The sequence below is a fragment of the Pollachius pollachius genome, assembly GCF_949987615.1.
Source record: "Pollachius pollachius genome assembly, chromosome: 11".
Taxonomy (NCBI): domain Eukaryota; kingdom Metazoa; phylum Chordata; class Actinopteri; order Gadiformes; family Gadidae; genus Pollachius; species Pollachius pollachius.
The window spans coordinates 2088354-2106746 of NC_136944.1; positions in this window are offsets into that span (position 1 = coordinate 2088354).

The window sequence follows — 18393 nt, forward strand, 5'->3', positions numbered from 1 at the left end:
GTGTGCAAAATGCTTTTCAGAGCGAGAGAAGCACTTTTTGACCAACATTGTGATTCTGACCTTTGAATGTTGATATTGCTCAAAACTAATGGAATTCACTCCCAAATGGTGGTTTATGCTTAAATAACCCTTTTGTAAGCATAATAACACGTTTGAATTGAAAGGAACAGAACTATTCACTTTTCTAGTTTTTATGTGTGCAAAATGCTTTTCAGAGCGAGAGACGCACTTTTTGACCAACAATGTGATTCTGAACTTACAATGTTGATATTACTCAAAACTAATGGAATCCACTCCCAAATGGTGGTTTATGCTTTATTAACCCATTTGTAACCATCAAAACACGTTTGAATCGAAAGAAACAGAGATATACACTTTTATAGTTTTTATGTGTGCAAAATGCTTTTCAGAGCGAGAGAAGCACTTTTTGACCAACAATGTGATTCTGAACTTACAATGTTGATATTGCTCAAAACGAATGGAATTCACTCCCAAATGGTGGTTTATGCTTAAATAACCCTTTAGAACCATAAAAACACGTTTGAGTTGAAAGAAACAGAAATATTCACTTGTCAAGTTTTTATGCGTGCAAAATGCTTTTCAGAGCGAGAGAAGCACTTTTTGACCAACATTGTGATTCTGACCTTTCAATGTTGATATTGCTCAAAACTAATGGAATTCACTCCCAAATGGTGGTTTATGCTTAAATAACCCATTTGTAACCATCAAAACACGTTTGAATCGAAAGAAACAGAAATATTCACTTGTCAAGTTTTTATGCGTGCAAAATGCTTTTCAGAGCGAGAGAAGCACTTTTTGACCAACAATGCGATTCTAACCTTACAATGTTGATATTGCTCAAAACTAATGGAATTCACTCCCAAATGGTGGTTTATGCTTCAATAACCCTTTTGTAAGCATAATAACATGTTTCCATTGAAAGTAACAGAAATATTCACTTTTATAGTTTTTATGTGTGCAAAATGCTTTTCAGAGCGAGAGAAGCACTTTTTGACCAACATTGTGATTCTGACCTTTGAATGTTGATATTGCTCAAAACTAATGGAATTCACTCCCAAATGGTGGTTTATGCTTAAGTAACCCTTTTGTAAGCATAATAACACGTTTGAATTGAAAGGAACAGAACTATTCACTTTTCTAGTTTTTATGTGTGCAAAATGCTTTTCAGAGCGAGAGAAGCACTTTTTGACCAACAATGTGATTCTGAACTTACAATGTTGATATTGCTCAAAACGAATGGAATTCACTCCCAAATGGTGGTTTATGCTTAAATAACCCTTTTGTAACCATAAAAACACGTTTGAGTTGAAAGAAACAGAAATATTCACTTGTCAAGTTTTTATGCGTGCAAAATGCTTTTCAGAGCGAGAGAAGCACTTTTTGACCAACAATGTGATTCTGACCTTTCAATGTTGATATTGCTCAAAACTAATGGAATTCACTCCCAAATGGTGGTTTATGCTTAAATAACCCATTTGTAACCATCAAAACACGTTTGAATCGAAAGAAACAGAAATATTCACTTGTCAAGTTTTTATGCGTGCAAAATGCTTTTCAGAGCGAGAGAAGCACTTTTTGACCAACAATGCGATTCTAACCTTACAATGTTGATATTGCTCAAAACTAATGGAATTCACTCCCAAATGGTGGTTTATGCTTAAATAACCCTTTTGTAAGCATAATAACACGTTTCCATTGAAAGTAACAGAAATATTCACTTTTCTAGTTTTTATGTGTGCAAAATGCTTTTCAGAGCGAGAGAAGCACTTTTTGACCAACATTGTGATTCTGACCTTTGAATGTTGATATTGCTCAAAACTAATGGAATTCACTCCCAAATGGTGGTTTATGCTTAAATAACCCTTTTGTAAGCATAATAACACGTTTGAATTGAAAGGAACAGAACTATTCACTTTTCTAGTTTTTATGTGTGCAAAATGCTTTTCAGAGCGAGGGACGCACTTTTTGACCAACAATGTGATTCTGAACTTTCAATGTTGATATTGCTCAAAACTAATGGAATCCACTCCCAAATGGTGGTTTATGCTTAAATAACCCATTTGTAACCATCAAAACACGTTTGAATCGAAAGAAACAGAGATTATTCACTTGTCAAGTTTTTATGCGTGCAAAATGCTTTTCAGAGCGAGAGAAGCACTTTTTGACCAACAATGCGATTCTAACCTTACAATGTTGATATTGCTCAAAACTAATGGAATTCACTCCCAAATGGTGGTTTATGCTTAAATAACCCTTTTGTAAGCATAATAACACGTTTGAATTAAAAGGAACAGAACTATTCACTTTTATAGTTTTTATGTGTGCAAAATGCTTTTCAGAGCGAGAGAAGCACTTTTTGACCAACAATGTGATTCTGAACTTACAATGTTGATATTGCTCAAAACGAATGGAATTCACTCCCAAATGGTGGTTTATGCTTAAATAACCCTTTTGTAACCATAAAAACACGTTTGAGTTAAAAGAAACAGAAATATTCACTTGTCAAGTTTTTATGCGTGCAAAATGCTTTTCAGAGCGAGAGAAGCACTTTTTGACCAACAACGTGATTCTGACCTTACAATGTTGATATTGCTCAAAACTAATGGACTTCACTTCCAAATGGTCGTGTATTGCTTAAATAAGCCTTTTGTAAGCAAAGTAACACGTTTTCATTGAACGGAACAGAAATATCAACTGCTCTAGTTTGTATGTGTGCAAAATGACTTTTCGACCAACAATGTGATTCGTACCTTACAATGTTGATTTTGCTCAAAACTAATGGACTTCACTTCCAAATGGTCGTGTATTGCTTAAATCACCCTTTTGTAAGCAAAGTAACACGTTGTCATCGAACGGAACAGAAATATCAACTGTTCTAGTTTTTATGCGTGCAAAATGCTTTTCAGAGCGAGAGAAGCACTTTTTGACCAACAATGTGATTCTGACGTTACAATGTTGATATTGCTCAAAACTAATGGAATTCACTTCCAAATGGTCGTGTATTGCTTAAATAACCCTTTTGTAAGCAAAATAACACGTTTGCATTGAACGGAACAGAAATATCAACTGTTCTAGTTTTTATGTGTGCAAAATGCTTTTCAGAGCGGAGAATCACTTTTCGACCAACAATGCGATTCTGACCTTACAATGTTGATATTGCTCAAAACTAATGGAATTCACTCCCAAATGGTGGTTTATGCTTAAATAACCCTTTTGTAAGCATAATAACACGTTTGAATTGAAAGGAACAGAACTATTCACTTTTCTAGTTTTTATGTGTGCAAAATGCTTTTCAGAGCGAGAGAAGCACTTTTTGACCAACAATGTGATTCTAACCTTACAATGTTGATATTGCTCAAAACTAATGGAATTCACTCCCAAATGGTGGTTTATGCTTAAATAACCCTTTTGTAAGCATAATTACACGTTTGAATTAAAAGGAACAGAACTATTCACTTTTATAGTTTTTATGTGTGCAAAATGCTTTTCAGAGCGAGAGAAGCACTTTTTGACCAACAATGTGATTCTGAACTTACAATGTTGATATTGCTCAAAACGAATGGAATTCACTCCCAAATGGTGGTTTATGCTTAAATTACCCATTTGTAACCATCAAAACACGTTTGAATCGAAAGAAACAGAAATATTCACTTGTCAAGTTTTTATGCGTGCAAAATGCTTTTCAGAGCGAGAGAAGCACTTTTTGACCAACAATGCGATTCTAACTTACAATGTTGATAGTGCTCAAAACTAATGGAATTCACTCCCAAATGGTGGTTTATGCTTAAATAACCCTTTTGTAAGCATAATAACACGTTTCCATTGAAAGTAACAGAAATATTCACTTTTCTAGTTTTTATGTGTGCAAAATGCTTTTCAGAGCGAGAGAAGCACTTTTTGACCAACATTGTGATTCTGACCTTTGAATGTTGATATTGCTCAAAACTAATGGAATTCACTCCCAAATGGTGGTTTATGCTTAAATAACCCTTTTGTAAGCATAATAACACGTTTGAATTGAAAGGAACAGAACTATTCACTTTTCTAGTTTTTATGTGTGCAAAATGCTTTTCAGAGCGAGAGAAGCACTTTTTGACCAACAATGTGATTCTGAACTTACAATGTTGATATTGCTCAAAACTAATGGAATCCACTCCCAAATGGTGGTTTATGCTTAAATAACCCATTTGTAACCATCAAAACACGTTTGAATCGAAAGAAACAGAGATATTCACTTGTCAAGTTTTTATGCGTGCAAAATGCTTTTCAGAGCGAGAGAAGCACTTTTTGACCAACAATGCGATTCTAACCTTACAATGTTGATATTGCTCAAAACTAATGGAATTCACTCCCAAATGGTGGTTTATGCTTAAATAACCCTTTTGTAAGCATAATAACACGTTTGAATTGAAAGGAACAGAACTATTGACTTTTATAGTTTTTATGTGTGCAAAATGCTTTTCAGAGCGAGAGAAGCACTTTTTGACCAACATTGTGATTCTGACCTTTGAATGTTGATATTGCTCAAAACTAATGGAATTCACTCCCAAATGGTGGTTTATGCTTAAATAACCCTTTTGTAAGCATAACAACACGTTTCCATTGAAAGTAACAGAAATATTCACTTTTCTAGTTTTTATGTGTGCAAAATGCTTTTCAGAGCGAGAGAAGCACTTTTTGACCAACATTGTGATTCTGACCTTTGAATGTTGATATTGCTCAAAACTAATGGAATTCACTCCCAAATGGTGGTTTATGCTTAAATAACCCTTTTGTAAGCATAATAACACGTTTGAATTGAAAGGAACAGAACTATTCACTTTTCTAGTTTTTATGTGTGCAAAATGCTTTTCAGAGCGAGAGACGCACTTTTTGACCAACAATGTGATTCTGAACTTACAATGTTGATATTACTCAAAACTAATGGAATCCACTCCCAAATGGTGGTTTATGCTTTATTAACCCATTTGTAACCATCAAAACACGTTTGAATCGAAAGAAACAGAGATATACACTTTTATAGTTTTTATGTGTGCAAAATGCTTTTCAGAGCGAGAGAAGCACTTTTTGACCAACAATGTGATTCTGAACTTACAATGTTGATATTGCTCAAAACGAATGGAATTCACTCCCAAATGGTGGTTTATGCTTAAATAACCCTTTAGAACCATAAAAACACGTTTGAGTTGAAAGAAACAGAAATATTCACTTGTCAAGTTTTTATGCGTGCAAAATGCTTTTCAGAGCGAGAGAAGCACTTTTTGACCAACATTGTGATTCTGACCTTTCAATGTTGATATTGCTCAAAACTAATGGAATTCACTCCCAAATGGTGGTTTATGCTTAAATAACCCATTTGTAACCATCAAAACACGTTTGAATCGAAAGAAACAGAAATATTCACTTGTCAAGTTTTTATGCGTGCAAAATGCTTTTCAGAGCGAGAGAAGCACTTTTTGACCAACAATGCGATTCTAACCTTACAATGTTGATATTGCTCAAAACTAATGGAATTCACTCCCAAATGGTGGTTTATGCTTCAATAACCCTTTTGTAAGCATAATAACATGTTTCCATTGAAAGTAACAGAAATATTCACTTTTATAGTTTTTATGTGTGCAAAATGCTTTTCAGAGCGAGAGAAGCACTTTTTGACCAACATTGTGATTCTGACCTTTGAATGTTGATATTGCTCAAAACTAATGGAATTCACTCCCAAATGGTGGTTTATGCTTAAGTAACCCTTTTGTAAGCATAATAACACGTTTGAATTGAAAGGAACAGAACTATTCACTTTTCTAGTTTTTATGTGTGCAAAATGCTTTTCAGAGCGAGAGAAGCACTTTTTGACCAACAATGTGATTCTGAACTTACAATGTTGATATTGCTCAAAACGAATGGAATTCACTCCCAAATGGTGGTTTATGCTTAAATAACCCTTTTGTAACCATAAAAACACGTTTGAGTTGAAAGAAACAGAAATATTCACTTGTCAAGTTTTTATGCGTGCAAAATGCTTTTCAGAGCGAGAGAAGCACTTTTTGACCAACAATGTGATTCTGACCTTTCAATGTTGATATTGCTCAAAACTAATGGAATTCACTCCCAAATGGTGGTTTATGCTTAAATAACCCATTTGTAACCATCAAAACACGTTTGAATCGAAAGAAACAGAAATATTCACTTGTCAAGTTTTTATGCGTGCAAAATGCTTTTCAGAGCGAGAGAAGCACTTTTTGACCAACAATGCGATTCTAACCTTACAATGTTGATATTGCTCAAAACTAATGGAATTCACTCCCAAATGGTGGTTTATGCTTAAATAACCCTTTTGTAAGCATAATAACACGTTTCCATTGAAAGTAACAGAAATATTCACTTTTCTAGTTTTTATGTGTGCAAAATGCTTTTCAGAGCGAGAGAAGCACTTTTTGACCAACATTGTGATTCTGACCTTTGAATGTTGATATTGCTCAAAACTAATGGAATTCACTCCCAAATGGTGGTTTATGCTTAAATAACCCTTTTGTAAGCATAATAACACGTTTGAATTGAAAGGAACAGAACTATTCACTTTTCTAGTTTTTATGTGTGCAAAATGCTTTTCAGAGCGAGGGACGCACTTTTTGACCAACAATGTGATTCTGAACTTACAATGTTGATATTGCTCAAAACTAATGGAATCCACTCCCAAATGGTGGTTTATGCTTAAATAACCCATTTGTAACCATCAAAACACGTTTGAATCGAAAGAAACAGAGATTATTCACTTGTCAAGTTTTTATGCGTGCAAAATGCTTTTCAGAGCGAGAGAAGCACTTTTTGACCAACAATGCGATTCTAACCTTACAATGTTGATATTGCTCAAAACTAATGGAATTCACTCCCAAATGGTGGTTTATGCTTAAATAACCCTTTTGTAAGCATAATAACACGTTTGAATTAAAAGGAACAGAACTATTCACTTTTATAGTTTTTATGTGTGCAAAATGCTTTTCAGAGCGAGAGAAGCACTTTTTGACCAACAATGTGATTCTGAACTTACAATGTTGATATTGCTCAAAACGAATGGAATTCACTCCCAAATGGTGGTTTATGCTTAAATAACCCTTTTGTAACCATAAAAACACGTTTGAGTTAAAAGAAACAGAAATATTCACTTGTCAAGTTTTTATGCGTGCAAAATGCTTTTCAGAGCTAGAGAAGCACTTTTTGACCAACAACGTGATTCTGACCTTACAATGTTGATATTGCTCAAAACTAATGGACTTCACTTCCAAATGGTCGTGTATTGCTTAAATAAGCCTTTTGTAAGCAAAGTAACACGTTTTCATTGAACGGAACAGAAATATCAACTGCTCTAGTTTGTATGTGTGCAAAATGACTTTTCGACCAACAATGTGATTCGTACCTTACAATGTTGATTTTGCTCAAAACTAATGGACTTCACTTCCAAATGGTCGTGTATTGCTTAAATCACCCTTTTGTAAGCAAAGTAACACGTTGTCATCGAACGGAACAGAAATATCAACTGTTCTAGTTTTTATGCGTGCAAAATGCTTTTCAGAGCGAGAGAAGCACTTTTTGACCAACAATGTGATTCTGACGTTACAATGTTGATATTGCTCAAAACTAATGGAATTCACTTCCAAATGGTCGTGTATTGCTTAAATAACCCTTTTGTAAGCAAAATAACACGTTTGCATTGAACGGAACAGAAATATCAACTGTTCTAGTTTTTATGTGTGCAAAATGCTTTTCAGAGCGGAGAATCACTTTTCGACCAACAATGCGATTCTGACCTTACAATGTTGATATTGCTCAAAACTAATGGAATTCACTCCCAAATGGTGGTTTATGCTTAAATAACCCTTTTGTAAGCATAATAACACGTTTGAATTGAAAGGAACAGAACTATTCACTTTTCTAGTTTTTATGTGTGCAAAATGCTTTTCAGAGCGAGAGAAGCACTTTTTGACCAACATTGTGATTCTGACCTTTGAATGTTGATATTGCTCAAAACTAATGGAATCCACTCCCAAATGGTGGTTTATGCTTTATTAACCCATTTGTAACCATCAAAACACGTTTGAATCGAAAGAAACAGAGATATACACTTTTATAGTTTTTATGTGTGCAAAATGCTTTTCAGAGCGAGAGAAGCACTTTTTGACCAACAATGTGATTCTGAACTTACAATGTTGATATTGCTCAAAACGAATGGAATTCACTCCCAAATGGTGGTTTATGCTTAAATAACCCTTTAGAACCATAAAAACACGTTTGAGTTGAAAGAAACAGAAATATTCACTTGTCAAGTTTTAATGCGTGCAAAATGCTTTTCAGAGCGAGAGAAGCACTTTTTGACCAACAATGTGATTCTGACCTTTCAATGTTGATATTGCTCAAAACTAATGGAATTCACTCCCAAATGGTGGTTTATGCTTAAATAACCCATTTGTAACCATCAAAACACGTTTGAATCGAAAGAAACAGAAATATTCACTTGTCAAGTTTTTATGCGTGCAAAATGCTTTTCAGAGCGAGAGAAGCACTTTTTGACCAACAATGCGATTCTAACTTACAATGTTGATAGTGCTCAAAACTAATGGAATTCACTCCCAAATGGTGGTTTATGCTTAAATATCCCTTTTGTAAGCATAATAACACGTTTCCATTGAAAGTAACAGAAATATTCACTTTTCTAGTTTTTATGTGTGCAAAATGCTTTTCAGAGCGAGAGAAGCACTTTTTGACCAACATTGTGATTCTGACGTTTGAATGTTGATATTGCTCAAAACTAATGGAATTCACTCCCAAATGGTGGTTTATGCTTAAATAACCCTTTTGTAAGCATAATAACACGTTTGAATTGAAAGGAACAGAACTATTCACTTTTCTAGTTTTTATGTGTGCAAAATGCTTTTCAGAGCGAGAGAAGCACTTTTTGACCAACAATGTGATTCTGAACTTACAATGTTGATATTGCTCAAAACTAATGGAATCCACTCCCAAATGGTGGTTTATGCTTAAATAACCCATTTGTAACCATCAAAACACGTTTGAATCGAAAGAAACAGAGATATTCACTTGTCAAGTTTTTATGCGTGCAAAATGCTTTTCAGAGCGAGAGAAGCACTTTTTGACCAACAATGCGATTCTAACCTTACAATGTTGATATTGCTCAAAACTAATGGAATTCACTCCCAAATGGTGGTTTATGCTTAAATAACCCTTTAGAACCATAAAAACACGTTTGAGTTGAAAGAAACAGAAATATTCACTTGTCAAGTTTTAATGCGTGCAAAATGCTTTTCAGAGCGAGAGAAGCACTTTTTGACCAACAATGTGATTCTGACCTTTCAATGTTGATATTGCTCAAAACTAATGGAATTCACTCCCAAATGGTGGTTTATGCTTAAATAACCCATTTGTAACCATCAAAACACGTTTGAATCGAAAGAAACAGAAATATTCACTTGTCAAGTTTTTATGCGTGCAAAATGCTTTTCAGAGCGAGAGAAGCACTTTTTGACCAACAATGCGATTCTAACTTACAATGTTGATAGTGCTCAAAACTAATGGAATTCACTCCCAAATGGTGGTTTATGCTTAAATAACCCTTTTGTAAGCATAATAACACGTTTCCATTGAAAGTAACAGAAATATTCACTTTTCTAGTTTTTATGTGTGCAAAATGCTTTTCAGAGCGAGAGAAGCACTTTTTGACCAACATTGTGATTCTGACCTTTGAATGTTGATATTGCTCAAAACTAATGGAATTCACTCCCAAATGGTGGTTTATGCTTAAATAACCCTTTTGTAAGCATAATAACACGTTTGAATTGAAAGGAACAGAACTATTCACTTTTCTAGTTTTTATGTGTGCAAAATGCTTTTCAGAGCGAGAGAAGCACTTTTTGACCAACAATGTGATTCTGAACTTACAATGTTGATATTGCTCAAAACTAATGGAATCCACTCCCAAATGGTGGTTTATGCTTAAATAACCCATTTGTAACCATCAAAACACGTTTGAATCGAAAGAAACAGAGATATTCACTTGTCAAGTTTTTATGCGTGCAAAATGCTTTTCAGAGCGAGAGAAGCACTTTTTGACCAACAATGCGATTCTAACCTTACAATGTTGATATTGCTCAAAACTAATGGAATTCACTCCCAAATGGTGGTTTATGCTTAAATAACCCTTTTGTAAGCATAATAACACGTTTGAATTGAAAGGAACAGAACTATTGACTTTTATAGTTTTTATGTGTGCAAAATGCTTTTCAGAGCGAGAGAAGCACTTTTTGACCAACATTGTGATTCTGACCTTTGAATGTTGATATTGCTCAAAACTAATGGAATTCACTCCCAAATGGTGGTTTATGCTTAAATAACCCTTTTGTAAGCATAACAACACGTTTCCATTGAAAGTAACAGAAATATTCACTTTTCTAGTTTTTATGTGTGCAAAATGCTTTTCAGAGCGAGAGAAGCACTTTTTGACCAACATTGTGATTCTGACCTTTGAATGTTGATATTGCTCAAAACTAATGGAATTCACTCCCAAATGGTGGTTTATGCTTAAATAACCCTTTTGTAAGCATAATAACACGTTTGAATTGAAAGGAACAGAACTATTCACTTTTGTAGTTTTTATGTGTGCAAAATGCTTTTCAGAGCGAGAGACGCACTTTTTGACCAACAATGTGATTCTGAACTTACAATGTTGATATTACTCAAAACTAATGGAATCCACTCCTAAATGGTGGTTTATGCTTTATTAACCCATTTGTAACCATCAAAACACGTTTGAATCGAAAGAAACAGAGATATACACTTTTATAGTTTTTATGTGTGCAAAATGCTTTTCAGAGCGAGAGAAGCACTTTTTGACCAACAATGTGATTCTGAACTTACAATGTTGATATTGCTCAAAACGAATGGAATTCACTCCCAAATGGTGGTTTATGCTTAAATAACCCTTTAGAACCATAAAAACACGTTTGAGTTGAAAGAAACAGAAATATTCACTTGTCAAGTTTTTATGCGTGCAAAATGCTTTTCAGAGCGAGAGAAGCACTTTTTGACCAACATTGTGATTCTGACCTTTCAATGTTGATATTGCTCAAAACTAATGGAATTCACTCCCAAATGGTGGTTTATGCTTAAATAACCCATTTGTAACCATCAAAACACGTTTGAATCGAAAGAAACAGAAATATTCACTTGTCAAGTTTTTATGCGTGCAAAATGCTTTTCAGAGCGAGAGAAGCACTTTTTGACCAACAATGCGATTCTAACCTTACAATGTTGATATTGCTCAAAACTAATGGAATTCACTCCCAAATGGTGGTTTATGCTTCAATAACCCTTTTGTAAGCATAATAACATGTTTCCATTGAAAGTAACAGAAATATTCACTTTTATAGTTTTTATGTGTGCAAAATGCTTTTCAGAGCGAGAGAAGCACTTTTTGACCAACATTGTGATTCTGACCTTTGAATGTTGATATTGCTCAAAACTAATGGAATTCACTCCCAAATGGTGGTTTATGCTTAAATAACCCTTTTGTAAGCATAATAACACGTTTGAATTGAAAGGAACAGAACTATTCACTTTTCTAGTTTTTATGTGTGCAAAATGCTTTTCAGAGCGAGAGAAGCACTTTTTGACCAACAATGTGATTCTGAACTTACAATGTTGATATTGCTCAAAACGAATGGAATTCACTCCCAAATGGTGGTTTATGCTTAAATAACCCTTTTGTAACCATAAAAACACGTTTGAGTTGAAAGAAACAGAAATATTCACTTGTCAAGTTTTTATGCGTGCAAAATGCTTTTCAGAGCGAGAGAAGCACTTTTTGACCAACAATGTGATTCTGACCTTTCAATGTTGATATTGCTCAAAACTAATGGAATTCACTCCCAAATGGTGGTTTATGCTTAAATAACCCATTTGTAACCATCAAAACACGTTTGAATCGAAAGAAACAGAAATATTCACTTGTCAAGTTTTTATGCGTGCAAAATGCTTTTCAGAGCGAGAGAAGCACTTTTTGACCAACAATGCGATTCTAACCTTACAATGTTGATATTGCTCAAAACTAATGGAATTCACTCCCAAATGGTGGTTTATGCTTAAATAACCCTTTTGTAAGCATAATAACACGTTTCCATTGAAAGTAACAGAAATATTCACTTTTCTAGTTTTTATGTGTGCAAAATGCTTTTCAGAGCGAGAGAAGCACTTTTTGACCAACATTGTGATTCTGACCTTTGAATGTTGATATTGCTCAAAACTAATGGAATTCACTCCCAAATGGTGGTTTATGCTTAAATAACCCTTTTGTAAGCATAATAACACGTTTGAATTGAAAGGAACAGAACTATTCACTTTTCTAGTTTTTATGTGTGCAAAATGCTTTTCAGAGCGAGAGACGCACTTTTTGACCAACAATGTGATTCTGAACTTACAATGTTGATATTGCTCAAAACTAATGGAATCCACTCCCAAATGGTGGTTTATGCTTAAATAACCCATTTGTAACCATCAAAACACGTTTGAATCGAAAGAAACAGAGATTATTCACTTGTCAAGTTTTTATGCGTGCAAAATGCTTTTCAGAGCGAGAGAAGCACTTTTTGACCAACAATGCGATTCTAACCTTACAATGTTGATATTGCTCAAAACTAATGGAATTCACTCCCAAATGGTGGTTTATGCTTAAATAACCCTTTTGTAAGCATAATAAAACGTTTGAATTAAAAGGAACAGAACTATTCACTTTTATAGTTTTTATGTGTGCAAAATGCTTTTCAGAGCGAGAGAAGCACTTTTTGACCAACAATGTGATTCTGAACTTACAATGTTGATATTGCTCAAAACGAATGGATTCACTCCCAAATTGTGGTTTATGCTTAAATAACCCTTTTGTAACCATAAAAACACGTTTGAGTTAAAAGAAACAGAAATATTCACTTGTCAAGTTTTTATGCGTGCAAAATGCTTTTCAGAGCGAGAGAAGCACTTTTTGACCAACAACGTGATTCTGACCTTACAATGTTGATATTGCTCAAAACTAATGGACTTCACTTCCAAATGGTCGTGTATTGCTTAAATAAGCCTTTTGTAAGCAAAGTAACACGTTTTCATTGAACGGAACAGAAATATCAACTGCTCTAGTTTGTATGTGTGCAAAATGACTTTTCGAACAACAATGTGATTCGTACCTTACAATGTTGATTTTGCTCAAAACTAATGGACTTCACTTCCAAATGGTCGTGTATTGCTTAAATCACCCTTTTGTAAGCAAAGTAACACGTTGTCATCGAACGGAACAGAAATATCAACTGTTCTAGTTTTTATGCGTGCAAAATGCTTTTCAGAGCGAGAGAAGCACTTTTTGACCAACAATGTGATTCTGACGTTACAATGTTGATATTGCTCAAAACTAATGGAATTCACTTCCAAATGGTCGTGTATTGCTTAAATAACCCTTTTGTAAGCAAAATAACACGTTTGCATTGAACGGAACAGAAATATCAACTGTTCTAGTTTTTATGTGTGCAAAATGCTTTTCAGAGCGGAGAATCACTTTTCGACCAACAATGCGATTCTGACCTTACAATGTTGATATTGCTCAAAACTAATGGAATTCACTCCCAAATGGTGGTTTATGCTTAAATAACCCTTTTGTAAGCATAATAACACGTTTGAATTGAAAGGAACAGAACTATTCACTTTTCTAGTTTTTATGTGTGCAAAATGCTTTTCAGAGCGAGAGAAGCACTTTTTGACCAACATTGTGATTCTGACCTTTGAATGTTGATATTGCTCAAAACTAATGGAATTCACTCCCAAATGGTGGTTTATGCTTAAATAACCCTTTTGTAAGCATAATAACACGTTTGAATTGAAAGGAACAGAACTATTCACTTTTCTAGTTTTTATGTGTGCAAAATGCTTTTCAGAGCGAGAGACGCACTTTTTGACCAACAATGTGATTCTGAACTTACAATGTTGATATTGCTCAAAACTAATGGAATCCACTCCCAAATGGTGGTTTATGCTTAAATAACCCATTTGTAACCATCAAAACACGTTTGAATCGAAAGAAACAGAGATTATTCACTTGTCAAGTTTTTATGCGTGCAAAATGCTTTTCAGAGCGAGAGAAGCACTTTTTGACCAACAATGCGATTCTAACCTTACAATGTTGATATTGCTCAAAACTAATGGAATTCACTCCCAAATGGTGGTTTATGCTTAAATAACCCTTTTGTAAGCATAATAAAACGTTTGAATTAAAAGGAACAGAACTATTCACTTTTATAGTTTTTATGTGTGCAAAATGCTTTTCAGAGCGAGAGAAGCACTTTTTGACCAACAATGTGATTCTGAACTTACAATGTTGATATTGCTCAAAACGAATGGATTCACTCCCAAATTGTGGTTTATGCTTAAATAACCCTTTTGTAACCATAAAAACACGTTTGAGTTAAAAGAAACAGAAATATTCACTTGTCAAGTTTTTATGCGTGCAAAATGCTTTTCAGAGCGAGAGAAGCACTTTTTGACCAACAACGTGATTCTGACCTTACAATGTTGATATTGCTCAAAACTAATGGACTTCACTTCCAAATGGTCGTGTATTGCTTAAATAAGCCTTTTGTAAGCAAAGTAACACGTTTTCATTGAATGGAACAGAAATATCAACTGCTCTAGTTTGTATGTGTGCAAAATGACTTTTCGAACAACAATGTGATTCGTACCTTACAATGTTGATTTTGCTCAAAACTAATGGACTTCACTTCCAAATGGTCGTGTATTGCTTAAATCACCCTTTTGTAAGCAAAGTAACACGTTGTCATCGAACGGAACAGAAATATCAACTGTTCTAGTTTTTATGCGTGCAAAATGCTTTTCAGAGCGAGAGAAGCACTTTTTGACCAACAATGTGATTCTGACGTTACAATGTTGATATTGCTCAAAACTAATGGAATTCACTTCCAAATGGTCGTGTATTGCTTAAATAACCCTTTTGTAAGCAAAATAACACGTTTGCATTGAACGGAACAGAAATATCAACTGTTCTAGTTTTTATGTGTGCAAAATGCTTTTCAGAGCGGAGAATCACTTTTCGACCAACAATGCGATTCTGACCTTACAATGTTGATATTGCTCAAAACTAATGGAATTCACTCCCAAATGGTGGTTTATGCTTAAATAACCCTTTTGTAAGCATAATAACACGTTTGAATTGAAAGGAACAGAACTATTCACTTTTCTAGTTTTTATGTGTGCAAAATGCTTTTCAGAGCGAGAGAAGCACTTTTTGACCAACATTGTGATTCTGACCTTTGAATGTTGATATTGCTCAAAACTAATGGAATTCACTCCCAAATGGTGGTTTATGCTTAAATAACCCTTTTGTAAGCATAATAACACGTTTCCATTGAAAGTAACAGAAATATTCACTTTTCTAGTTTTTATGTGTGCAAAATGCTTTTCAGAGCGAGAGAAGCACTTTTTGACCAACATTGTGATTCTGACCTTTGAATGTTGATATTGCTCAAAACTAATGGAATTCACTCCCAAATGGTGGTTTATGCTTAAATAACCCTTTTGTAAGCATAATAACACGTTTGAATTGAAAGGAACAGAACTATTCACTTTTCTAGTTTTTATGTGTGCAAAATGCTTTTCAGAGCGAGAGAAGCACTTTTTGACCAACAATGTGATTCTGAACTTACAATGTTGATATTGCTCAAAACGAATGGAATTCACTCCCAAATGGTGGTTTATGCTTAAATAACCCTTTTGTAACCATAAAAACACGTTTGAGTTGAAAGAAACAGAAATATTCACTTGTCAAGTTTTTATGCGTGCAAAATGCTTTTCAGAGCGAGAGAAGCACTTTTTGACCAACAATGTGATTCTGACCTTTCAATGTTGATATTGCTCAAAACTAATGGAATTCACTCCCAAATGGTGGTTTATGCTTAAATAACCCATTTGTAACCATCAAAACACGTTTGAATCGAAAGAAACAGAAATATTCACTTGTCAAGTTTTTATGCGTGCAAAATGCTTTTCAGAGCGAGAGAAGCACTTTTTGACCAACAATGCGATTCTAACCTTACAATGTTGATATTGCTCAAAACTAATGGAATTCACTCCCAAATGGTGGTTTATGCTTAAATAACCCTTTTGTAAGCATAATAACACGTTTCCATTGAAAGTAACAGAAATATTCACTTTTCTAGTTTTTATGTGTGCAAAATGCTTTTCAGAGCGAGAGAAGCACTTTTTGACCAACATTGTGATTCTGACCTTTGAATGTTGATATTGCTCAAAACTAATGGAATTCACTCCCAAATGGTGGTTTATGCTTAAATAACCCTTTTGTAAGCATAATAACACGTTTGAATTGAAAGGAACAGAACTATTCACTTTTCTAGTTTTTATGTGTGCAAAATGCTTTTCAGAGCGAGAGACGCACTTTTTGACCAACAATGTGATTCTGAACTTACAATGTTTATATTTCTCAAAACTAATGGAATCCACTCCCAAATGGTGGTTTATGCTTAAACAACCCATTTGTAACCATCAAAACACGTTTGAATCGAAAGAAACAGAGATTATTCAGTTGTCAAGTTTTTATGCGTGCAAAATGCTTTTCAGAGCGAGAGAAGCACTTTTTGACCAACAATGCGATTCTAACCTTACAATGTTGATATTGCTCAAAACTAATGGAATTCACTCCCAAATGGTGGTTTATGCTTAAATAACCCTTTTGTAAGCATAATAACACGTTTGAATTAAAAGGAACAGAACTATTCACTTTTATAGTTTTTATGTGTGCAAAATGCTTTTCAGAGCGAGAGAAGCACTTTTTGACCAACAATGTGATTCTGAACTTACAATGTTGATATTGCTCAAAACGAATGGAATTCACTCCCAAATGGTGGTTTATGCTTAAATAACCCTTTTGTAACCATAAAAACACGTTTGAGTTAAAAGAAACAGAAATATTCACTTGTCAAGTTTTTATGCGTGCAAAATGCTTTTCAGAGCGAGAGAAGCACTTTTTGACCAACAACGTGATTCTGACCTTACAATGTTGATATTGCTCAAAACTAATGGACTTCACTTCCAAATGGTCGTGTATTGCTTAAATAAGCCTTTTGTAAGCAAAGTAACACGTTTTCATTGAACGGAACAGAAATATCAACTGCTCTAGTTTGTATGTGTGCAAAATGACTTTTCGACCAACAATGTGATTCGTACCTTACAATGCTGATTTTGCTCAAAACTAATGGACTTCACTTCCAAATGGTCGTGTATTGCTTAAATCACCCTTTTGTAAGCAAAGTAACACGTTGTCATCGAACGTAACAGAAATATCAACTGTTCTAGTTTTTATGCGTGCAAAATGCTTTTCAGAGCGAGAGAAGCACTTTTTGACCAACAATGTGATTCTGACGTTACAATGTTGATATTGCTCAAAACTAATGGAATTCACTTCCAAATGGTCGTGTATTGCTTAAATAACCCTTTTGTAAGCAAAATAACACGTTTGCATTGAACGGAACAGAAATATCAACTGTTCTAGTTTTTATGTGTGCAAAATGCTTTTCAGAGCGGAGAATCACTTTTCGACCAACAATGCGATTCTGACCTTACAATGTTGATATTGCTCAAAACTAATGGAATTCACTCCCAAATGGTGGTTTATGCTTAAATAACCCTTTTGTAAGCATAATAACACGTTTGAATTGAAAGGAACAGAACTATTCACTTTTCTAGTTTTTATGTGTGCAAAATGCTTTTCAGAGCGAGAGAAGCACTTTTTGACCAACAATGTGATTCTGAACTTACAATGTTGATATTGCTCAAAACGAATGGAATTCACTCCCAAATGGTGGTTTATGCTTAAATAACCCTTTTGTAAGCATAATAACACGTTCGAATTGAAAGGAACAGAACTATTCACTTTTATAGTTTTTATGTGTGCAAAATGCTTTTCAGAGCGAGAGAAGCACTTTTTGACCAACATTGTGATTCTGACCTTTGAATGTTGATATTGCTCAAAACTAATGGAATTCACTCCCAAATGGTGGTTTATGCTTAAATAACCCTTTTGTAAGCATAATAACACGTTTGAATTGAAAGGAACAGAACTATTCACTTTTCTAGTTTTTATGTGTGCAAAATGCTTTTCAGAGCGAGAGAAGCACTTTTTGACCAACAATGTGATTCTGAATTTACAATGTTGATATTGCTCAAAACTAATGGAATCCACTCCCAAATGGTGGTTTATGCTTAAATAACCCATTTGTAACCATCAAAACACGTTTGAAT